Below are 11,863 nucleotides of genomic sequence, written 5' to 3'. Positions count from 1 at the left end.
CCATTTATTTCAATAGTGGAAGCCCATGGACGGAGAGGGCTCAACAGTCACAACTCACACATGCAGATGAGTGCACTTGAGAAAGTGCTGGCCAAAGTCATCTGTAAAAGTCAAATGTTGCCAGGAGGAAAGCCGCCCCATGCTGTTTCAGAGCTAGAAATCTAATGTGTCCTGGTCTTTCTTATTTTATATTTATAGACCAAGCAAAGATCCTGAAAAAGAACCCCAGGGAAATGCCCAGCAGAATCATACAGTCACTCATAAACTGATGCATAACAGTGATTTTCTATTACAGTTTGAGTGTCCAGAGCTCCTTCCTGAGACTAATAGTAAAGACAATATGAAAAAAGCACTCTTTACATCATGGTGGTGTCAGAATACAATGGACTGTTATGCTGCCATTAAAAAGATTCATCTCTAATAAGAAACAATTTGCAAAACATTTATGCATATACAATTAGAGAACAAGTTACTTGTTATGGAACAAGATACTGGGTCTTTGTGTAAAAATGAATGGAGGCATTGAGTGGATATGAAAAAAATATATATATATAATAATATATATATTTTTTCATCTGCAAGGATTGATGAGAGACTGCTAAAAGTAGTTTCTTCTTGAAAGCAGACCCAGGGAAACAGAGAGCAGGAGTTACAGAGGTAAACTTTTATTGCTCTGCATATTCTTTTTCATCTATCCATTGCCTTCTCATCAAGAAATAAAAAAATTTAAAGTGTTCTCAAAATTTAAAAACAAAAGGCAAGGAGTAACAAAGAGTCAACACTTATTAAAGAATCAAATAATAAAAGAGTTGAAAATAACACATTGGATTTAGTGACACAAAGGTCAGCAGTCACCACAGAAAAAAAACAGATTTATTGAAGTCTGAGGGAGCAAAGCAGACAGGAGTAGACAGGGTAGTAAGTGGGAGGTGAAGAAGTAAATACAGTAGATATAGAAGATTTTATCTAGATATTTGGTTGTGTAGGATAGATAAATTTGGGACAATGGGGGAGGAGTTAAAGATGTTTTTGGAAAAATAAAAGAGAGTGTTTTAAAATAGAAAGCCATGGGGAAAAGGAAATTGAAAATACAAAAACAGAAGTATAGAATTCATGGCAGAAGCACATACCCCACTCTTTTGAAACTTGGTGAGACTCAGGTAAAGCCTTCAAGGGAAAAAAAGGTGCAAGAGCTGCAATGCCAGGTTGAGTATAACTTACAAGATAAGTAGGGAGAGGAGGATGGCTACAGTAAAGAAAGACATTAGGAGTCAATGTTCAGAGAGAGAGAGAGAGAAAGTGAGAGAGAGAGAGAGAAGGTCAGAATGGCAAAAGAAAAGGATACAGAAGGAAAAGAGAGATAAATCACTAAGAAAATTATAAAGCATGAAATAGGATAAAACAATGCTATTATCTTAATGTAAGTATTCCACTTAAGGCAGAAACTGTCTTGGTTCATGATATGGTTTGACTGTGTCCCTACCTAAAATCTCATCTGGAATTGTAATTTCTATAATCCCCACATGTCAAGAGAGAGACTGAGTAGAGGAAGGCGGTTTCCTCCATGCCGTTTACAGGATCGTGAGTGAGTACTCATGAGACCTGATGGTTTTTGTATTTGGTAGTTCCTCCTGCGTTCATTCTCCTTCCTGTCACCTTGTGAACAAGGTGCCTTGCTTCCCCTTGACCTTCCACCATAATTGTAAGTTTCCTGAGGCCTCACCAGCCATGCTGAACTGCAAATTAATCCAACCTCTTTCCTTTATACATTACCCAATATTGGGCAGTTCTTTATAGCAGTGTGAAACGAACTAATACAGTTTGGGTCAATAATACGGGAACTTATAGAAATAAAAGGTGAGCCCTGAGGAAAGGAGTTAGCAAGCAACAAAAAAGATTAAACTCAACTGCATTGGGAATATAACAGAAATAATGGAATAAAAAGAAAGAGAATTGACCTGTCTAGAGGGAGAAGAGTGACTCAGCAATGTGCTGAAGTAGCTAAAATGAGTTTGAGAGTTAAGAATGCCTCATCTCAAATCAAATCTCGGGAAAGAAAGAAGGAGGTGACTTAAATTAGATGTACATAAAATGCCAAACACAGTGCTTGGCACATGGAAAGCTATCAACAAATGTAGCTATTATTATGGGGATCTAAATGTAATGAAATGATAGGGTTTAATTTCGAGGTTTTTTTTTTCTTTTTGTATTTACAGCTTGGATTTAAGCTAGTAAAGACAAGGAAATTTCTTCAGGTTAATAAAAAACAAGGAACTGTTGAATAACAAATAATAAATATTTCATCTTCAATTTTAAACCTGTTTTGCCATAGGGCTAAGTGCTAATGTCTTTGGTATCATCAAATATCCAGTCTATTGACCATATGATCAATCCTTAGCAATTACTTTCAACCTGTCATTCAAACAAAGTAGCCAAGTCTTATGCTTAGTTCTAGACCTAGCACAAAACAAGAACATCATCATCCAACCTTAAAACAAACCACTTCCATAAAACAGATGCTTAAGAGCCAGAGTTGATCATGAGAAACTAAATTTTCTGGTAATACACTGACATTTTGAGACAATATTAGGCTTTTAACAAGTCATGGGAGAGCATTTTGGAAACAAATTTCTGTATTTTAAGGAGCAGAGAAATCACAGAAGACATAAATGGCATTAATAAATTTAGACATTATTCTGCAGTTAATGATAGTTTGTTAGAACAGAGTAACAATAAATTTTAGTAGTTATTTGTTTGAAGGATGTGTCTTCAATGTTGTAAATAGATTTCTCAGATCCAAGTCTATAGATAAGGAAACTGATTGAGAGACTATAGCAACACAGATGAAAGCAATAATAAACATTTGAAAATGTGAAAGATGGAATCAATAGATGTGGGACTGAATGAGCATAAGAAGTGAGAGTGGGAGAAGAAAAATAGATTTATTACGAGATTTCTAGGCATTGGACTGCATAGCAGGGGCTGCTAATGCCTAGTGTCCCTTCTATGGCACTAGAAACATCTGTTCAGTTGGGTTCAGAGCTGCCTGAAATAATGCTACATTAACCAGCTTCCTCTGAAGCTTGCTTTGGACATGGGACTGAGTTCAGAGCTCTAAGCAGTATTAACATGTGCCACTTAATAGAAGCGTTCTTAAATTGAATCATAGTGGTTTTTTCCTACTATCTTATGTGATGACGATGATGATGTTAGTCGAAGCTCTGCCGGGTATCTGTGACAATGCCAAACAGGAGAGAAGTGTAGGGGTGGCAGAGGAATAATCTAGAAGAAAATGATTTCTAAAAATGCATGGAACTGTCATACAAGCCCAGAACTGCTGACTTCTGGCCTTTTTTACATAACAGAATAAAATCTAGGATGGTTAAGCCAACATCAATTTGGGTTTTCTGTCACATTCATCATCTTAACCAATATAGCTGTCTCTATTTATGTTGATATCACTCAGTGCTAAAAAATACAAAAAGAAGGAGTTTGTCAGGGACGGAAAAGGAGTTCAATTTTGCATACATGGAATTTAAGTTGCTTATGAAACATTCAGATGGAGATGGCAGTGAGATGAGAAGAGGGCCAAAGACAGAGGCCATTGTAAAGTGAAAAATTAAGAATCTGATACAGAAATAAAAGCCAGAAAGTTTCAACATCGCAAGAACCAAGAGTGAAGTTTGTTTCAGGAAGAATCAAGTGGTCAACAAGGACAGACGTTCAAATGTAAGATAAGTAAGCAGGGAAGTGTGTCTCTTGAATTAAAGGATAACAAAGTCACTGGCTTCCTGGGTGAAAGCAGTTTCAGTAGAGAGGAGGCAGGAGAAGGCAGATGGCCAATAAGTTGAGGTCTGAATGACAAATAGAGACAGGCAACGCAGTGACATGGTCCCAGCCTCATCTTGCCCACTCTGAGGCCCAAACCTTCCTCCTACACAGTGAACTTGGTGTCCACCCTGTACAGCCACAGCACAATACGTGTCTTCTTGCTTATTGTTTTGTAATTCAGTTGAATTTTGTCTACTACCTTACTTCTTGAACACACTAAATTTTGTAGCCATACAGATTTTTGGCCAATCTTTGTCCATATCTCACCATCCTGAGCATTTCCACCATTCTGCTGAACAGCTATTCTAAATTCAGTCTATTCTTTTAAAGTTCCTATCTAATCTTCAAATCCCTAATTCTGCAAATAACATCATTTACTACTTCATAAAGCAGAATTTTCAACCTAGGGTACCACGGAAATATTGGGCTGAATAATTTTTTTATGTGGGGGGTGCAAAGTAGGTTCACTGTGCACTAGTTACCCCTCTGAGTCTGGCCATACATCTGCACACACAGCAAGTTACATGAAGTGGGTTTATTATTTACAGATAGGCAGCAAAGGACACCAGAAGCCTAGTATTTATTACTCAGGAAAGCTGCCTGGGGCAGACAGAATCTGAACTGTGTCCGTCCCACTTGCACCACAGCTGAGGGCCCCTGGAAAGCAGCTTGCCCTGGGTTTTATACCCTGGGGGTCACATGCATGCTGGGCAGAAATGTTCAAAGACATCTTGCTTTGGGGTGTCAGGGCTAAAACAGATCTAGGCCTGTTTCAGCCACCTCCCCTTTATCCCAAGATATGGTATTCCCAGCACATTCTACAGTTATTCTTGAAAACTATAAAGGAGAGAAACCTGGGCTGATGCAAGACCATCCATAGACCTGCCCTGCAGGGGATTCTGCTGTGTTTTTGCAGAATGTTTAGCAGCCACCCTGGCCTCCATGCCTTAGATGCCAATAGCAGTGCCTCTATCAGTTTTGACAATCAAGAGTATCTCCAAACATTGTCCAATATTGAAATTTACTAGTGAGGAAAAATTGACCCCAGTTGAGAACCACATTCCTCTGGTAAAAAAAAGACAATCTGTCAAGAACTTTGCCAATCTCCCTTCCCACAGCTGCAAACTCAATATCACTTCACTTTCTTCACCTACACATTTGAAAGATAGGACTCTAGTCATTTTGAGAATGAACTTTTCACACTTTTGTGTCTTTCAGCTTCTCCTCCTCAGGGGGAGTTGAGCTACTCCCCGTGAGCCTATATGTAGGTTACTTGGTTCTGACAAAATGTCTTTATTCTGAATCTCCTTTAGCAATAGTCCTTCCTCTCACCTTTTCTAAAAAGGCAATCTGCACCCTCTCTATATATCCACCTAATTTCTAACTTCACAGCCACCCAATCCCTACACATCGGCCATCCTGAACCATATACTCACAGTTTTCATTCCTGCCTTGGTTTCTCAAACCTTCTTCCTTTTTCCCTTCTCTTCCTTCTACATAAAATGCTCTTTCCCTCTTTCCTTTTCATTCATTTGTCTAACACTGATGCATCTTTAAAATCTCAATACGAGAAGTCTTCCTGGCTCTAATGTTATGGGCAAGGTTCCTTGCTAGTATACTTCCAGACACCCTGGGTTGACTGTTTTCACTATACATGTCACACTCCTATGTTTACTTTCCCTTCCTTCTGTTTTCTCAGCTGAAAACCCCTTGAGGGCAGGGTCTGTATCTCCTTTTCCTTTGTGCTTAGCTTTTTTAATCCAAAATGAGCATGAATGGTGCCATACTGTCACACTTAAGCAGTTTTTGTTCCCTTGACTTAGTTTTGCTCTACTATGTTCAGATACAATGGAAGCTATTAGGAATTTCATTTACACCTTGGTGCCCTGCAAATACATTATCTTCCGCTCTGTCTATTTTGTTCAACTCATTTTTTTCTATCAATTTATCTGCTCATCAGGAGAGATGAAAGTAATGGAAATAACACATTCTGCTGAGGGACGAGTTAATAACTGTTCCTATCTGACAATGCAGCAGCAGCTCTCCAACTGGAACCAAGCTGCTTATTCATTGATCAATGGTCCGAACGGAAATGGTTTGCTTTCCTCACTTAGAAAGATTAGCTGCCATTCTAAAAGAGGCTTTTTAAGACCTCTTCCTGAACACTTTACATGAAGTTAATCAAAGATAGTGGACAAAACTTTATTTTATGACACTACCAAATGACCTAAATAACCCATTTCCATTTTTGTTTAGTTGAGACCATACTAAGTGATCTAAAATTATAACAGCCTCAGATAAGCCTAGAACCACAAGACATCATGCACTGTGCTATTATTGGGTTCACAATAAAACATTGTTCTAGTTTTTATTTAAATCCAATAGCACAGAAGATTTGAATGATTAACACTTTTTTACAAAAACCTCTGCCTCCTGGTTCAAGCAATTCTCCTGCCTCAGTCGCCCAAGCAGCTGGGATTACAGGTGCCCACCAACACACCCAGCTAATTTTTGTATTTTTACTAGAGACAGGATTTCACCATGTTAGCCAGGCTGATCGCAAACTCCTGACCTCAGGTGATCCACCTGCCTCAGCCTCCCAATAAAGTTACCTTTATATAATTAAAGTGATTTAGGATGTTACTATTTCTTCTCATAAGGAAAAAATATATACCTTGTACAAAGATAGCAGTTTTGTCCTAGAGTTATCAAAACTTTGTTATAATAATTTAATCGTATTTTTAAAACAAATGTATCCTAAATTGTTATGGGTTTATCTAGTCGAGAAATTTATTACTCTGCTTCTTTGCTTGATATCAGAATAAAAATAGGTAAATAACAAGAAAATCTTTATATCCAGACTTGCAATTTTGCATCCGCTGTTCTACTTGTTTGAAATTAGAGAAATTCATTTAAAGATATATTTAGAGAATGTTTTACTAATTAGGTAGATAGAAAGGAGAGGATACTGTTCAAAACATCTATGCCTAAAAATTTATGTCAAAATTGTGCAATTAAGTGAAGAGTGAAGGAAGTCATTGGTATACTTACAATTGTTTCCCCAAAATTTCAGTATAAAGAAATCAATTGCAAACATATGCATGCATATGAAATCCAGATTTTAACTAAGGATATTCTTCCCTGATGAGACTGAGATGAGTAGCTCTTCATCATGAGACCCTAGTAAGGTTCTCTGAGGCAAAGCCTATGAAAAGATGGAAGACCCTTAAGATTGGGACCTACAGGAGATCCTCACACTCACACTAGTCCATGTTCAGCTTTCAGCAATTGGTCAAAATTACTATTTTCATGTTTCTATGAGTTTGTGGCTCCAACAAAATTTGTTCCAGGTTGGTCAAACTCAGCAGTGCATCTCTGGATGCACCTGTCTTTCCAGATTTTGGAGTGCTGGTTTGGATTACAATTTCAATTCTTTGGTGGATCTTAAAAAGTCATTGATTTTTAGTCTTTCTGGGTTTTTCTTGTTTTAATGATAAAGTGAAGACTTTTACTCTCTTTACCTCTGAGAGATGAAGCCAAAAATCCTTCCTGGTAAGTGTTTTAGCAACATATTTTTATTTTTCCATGTCAGGTTTTGATAAATTGAACCACTATACTTCTTTTTATAAAAACCTAATGAAACTACCGCTATCATGCCATAAGATGAAACTATTGCTCTCATCTTGGTACTTGTAAGAGTCAATAAAATATAAAGGTGCCCCCTAACTGGAGCGTAAATGCAATGATTTTCTCATCAGCTTTATAGAAAACAAAGGAAACTTGGGAAACTAAATATTGTGATATTTATCAAGGTAAAAAATGATCTAGCAATAATTCAAATTTCAGGTACAATGAAAGTCAGTGTCAATTTAATGATAAGGCTTACTTCCCTAGACTTTCAAATTAGGAAGGACTTTAGAATTCATTTAAACAAGTGATTTGATAACAAATCACTTGTTTAATTGCAATTCCCCAAGGGTGGAAATCCAAATGACAGCCTGTGAGCATGATGGTGCAGTGTGTGCTTCTCAAGAGTACTGACTGTTTTGCACCTGCATGAACCAGACACAGGCTCTGGTGGGGAAGGCAGTGCTGGGTTGTTTGTATCCAGTGAGATGCCATGGCTTTTCCACAGTGTCATTTCTGCTGCATCTTCAGGTGATATATTCATCAGTCCCCATCTGCATGTGAATTCAAGTCATCTTTTCTACCTCAGTGGTTACCATAAGCACACATCAAACTCTTGTCCACCTTTGTACCATTTTCTAGTGTGTGTGTGTGTGCATATATATATTTACTGTATACAATGTGTGTGTACATACATACATATATACACACACATATACGTATATATACACACACACATTATATACAGTAAATATGTATATAAAATCTCTTTGGGGACTTGTACTATATTCTGAAACTGTATTCTCAACTAATTTCTCCAAAATACTACTACTCATATGTTGATCAGCATGTGACTCTGTAGATATCATTAGCTCCACCCCATCTCAAACACAAACAGCTATAAGTGTGTATCATATATCCAGAGTTTTTATGGATGGGTAGATAAGGCTGGATAGAGGTAAAGTTCACATTGCCCTTAGGACTGGAACTAGGGTCACCCTGATTCTTCCAAGAAACTCTTTCTTCTCTACACAGTAGCATCATTTCTACATGGGAAATGTGGACTTGGAAGCAGGCACAATTTCCCTTTTCGGAGGGAGCTCCCAATGGACTCCCATTAACTGGTGGGGAGCCATGTTCTAGCTGTATTCCCAACCACTTCCTCCTCACCAGAGTCATTTTTCTGTCTCTGAATATAGGAAACCTGAAATACTAGAGAAAAATTAAAGTCTACTGCTTAGATTCTCAAGAAATAAATATGTCTATACTCTTGGCAGACTTTCCATAACCTCCTAAGCCTCATTTTCACTATGCATATAATTATTATAGTGTGTTTAGTTTTCCTATTGGAAGTTTGACTTTTGGTTTCATTTAATCCATAGTGGTTACCTTGGAAATATAATCTCTCCTGGGATGATCACTGTGTTTTCTAGGGTTACTTTGTATCTTAGTATCCTAGTGTCCAAAGGATATTGAAAGGGATGACATTATACTTGTGCTCAATTGATTACACTTAACGATATTAAGGGACATGCTAGCTTGGTTGCTTTTACTTACTTGGTGAATAATGCTAGTATTTTTTAAATCTCTCCAGAAAAAGATTCAGTTATTTTAGAAATTCCTATTTCTAGATACAGACTTAAAAATCACTTCCCACATTCCTCCTTGTTTAAGTGTTCTCAGAACTGTCATTTGAAAATTGAATTTCATGATTTTCTGATACTCTTTTCCTTCTGAAAAATCACCCTTTTTCTTCCCACGGCACTCATAACATTCTATGGAATTACTTCAAATTTCTTCTTATATAGGACCAGGAAAATTCCAACTTAGCCATACATTCCGAAAATCTGCCTAATCAATTGGTATTTATATTAGGCTGCTTTGCATTGCTATAAGGGAATACGTGAAGCTGGGTAATTTATAAAGAAAAGATGTTTTGGCTCAAAGTTCTGCAGACTATACAGGAAGCACTGTGCCAATGTCTCCTTCTGGTGATAGCCTCAAGAAGTTTACAATCATGATAGAAGGTGAAGGGGAAGCAGGTGTGTCACCTGGTAAGAGAGGGAACAAGAGAGATGCTAGGCTGTCTTAAACAACCAGCACTTGCCTGAACTAACAGAGTGAGAACTCATTATTAAGGGGAAGGCACCAACCCATTCATGATGGATCCACCCCCATGGCCCAAACACCTTCTAGGAGGTCCCACCTCCAACACTGGGGATCACATTTCAACATGAGATTTGGAGGGAACACACATCCAAACCATATCGCAATTCTCCCATAAGAGAATAGACCATGATTCAAGAGTCAATGATTCAAGATACCCTTGCATTCATTCTAGTTGACTGTTGTTTATAAGTTACAATTCACATAAAATAAAATGCATCCTTTTAAAATATACACTTTAGTGCTCTTTAGTACATTCCCAAAGGTGTTAAAACTCTAATTTTAGAAGATTTCACGATTTCCAAAAAATTTCTACACCCTTTTGCAGTAGCTCCACATTCCTCTCTCTTTCAGCCCCTAACAGTCACTAGTCTGTTTTCTGTCTCTATAAATTGCCTGTACTGTTTATATAACTGAAATCATACTATATGTGGTCTTTTGCAATTTGCCTCTTTCATCTAGCATAACACTTTTTTAAGTGTTTTTCTTTTTCATCTCTCCTTCATTTCTAATTATCTTTTTTAAAGCTTTTTTCTAGCATAACATTTTTTAAGGTTCAACCCTATTGTAATATGACTCAGTATTTTATTTCTTTTTATTGTCAGATAATATTGCATTGTACGGATATACCATATTTTATTTAGCCATTGCATCAGTTGATGAACACTTTAGTTTCTCCCATCTTTTGATCGTTATGAATAATCCCACTGTGATCATTCATGTCCAAGGGTTTGTATGCATATAAATTTTCATTTCTTTTGGGTATAGACTTAGGAGTGAAATTGCTAGGTCATGTGGTAACTCTACATTTAACATTCTGAAGTACTACCAAAAATGCTTTCCAAAGGGGCTGCACCATTCTAAAAGTTCCTCAGCTATGTATGAGCTTCATTTTCTCCACAACATTGTCAGCTTTTTTTATTTTTTCTGTCTTTTATATTTTAGACAGCCTAGTGAGTATAAAGTGGTATTTCTTGATCACTAATGATGTAAAGTATCTTTTTATGTATCTGTTGTCTGTTTATAGATCTTCTACAGAAAAAAAGTGTATTCAAGTCCCTTGCTACTTTTTTTCGGTTGGGTTGTTCTTTTGTTGTGTAGAACTCCGAAGCTGTACACAGAGTAGGAGGACCCTTTCAAGAGACACATTGGCTTTTCAGATATCTTCATTTCTCCTTTGACTCTGTTCCTTCTCCTCCACCAACCTAGGAAAACTTCGTGTAGACTTATTCGGATTCATCGTGTTTTCTTTATATCCCAAGTCCCATGAGTATATTTTTATATCCCAAGTCCCATAGGGCCCTAGATTTCCAGTGCTTAAAATCTTCTGTTTTTCTATAAGATTTCCGTTTCCCTGAGGCATACTGTTTTATAATGCAAGTAATCGAGAGGAAGAAAAGAGGAAATAAAATGAAGAAGAGAAAACACGTTTAACATTTCAATATCTTATTTGAACACAGAGCATTCTAACAAGACACCTAGTTGTGTGTCAAGAAAAGGATGCTGCAAAAAATAGCTAAAATATGTAAGTCTTATGCATTGGAATTTTTTAACTTTTATGGATACATAATAGTTGTAGATACTATGGGGCACATGTGACATTTTGATACAATCATACAACATGTAAGGATCAAGTCAAGGTAATCGGGATAACCATCACCTAGAATATGTGTCATTTATTTTTGCTAGGAAATTCTAATTTTACTCTTTTCATTATTTTGAAAAATACAATAAATTATTTTTAACTATAGTCTCCCTATTGTGCCATTTGAACACTAGATTTTATTCCTTCTATCTAACTGTTGTCAAATTAAAAAAAGAACATAGTAGTTTTCTTTGCCTAATTACCAGCTTTATTCTGAAATTTGTGACAGCCCAACTGTCTCATAGAATAGGAGATATCAATATTGGTCCTCTTATAATGGGCACTTTTCTTCATAGGTCTATTGATGTTGGGGTTAAAATCAGCTGTTGTATTTGTTTGTTAAATGTTACAGAAGAGTTATTCTGTGAATTACTGCAATTAGTTTAGTGCCCTCTATTGTAAGAAATTTCTTATAGAATTATATGGTAAAACTAAATCTTATCAATCAGTTCTATTAATGAGGCACCCATAAAAAATAAATTAAAATGTGTTGCCCACTTAAAGAAATATTCACATAACAGAATCACATAATATATGCTGTACCGTTATTTTATGCACTTGCTGCGAAGTTTTTCCTACAAATTCAAATGTTTC

The sequence above is a fragment of the Aotus nancymaae genome, unplaced genomic scaffold (assembly GCF_030222135.1).
Source record: "Aotus nancymaae isolate 86718 unplaced genomic scaffold, 86718_ANA_hifiasm-v0.15.2.pri h1tg000014l, whole genome shotgun sequence".
Lineage (NCBI taxonomy): Eukaryota > Metazoa > Chordata > Mammalia > Primates > Aotidae > Aotus > Aotus nancymaae.
The sequence above is the reverse complement of the archived record's forward strand: the minus strand, read 5'-3'. Positions refer to the sequence as shown.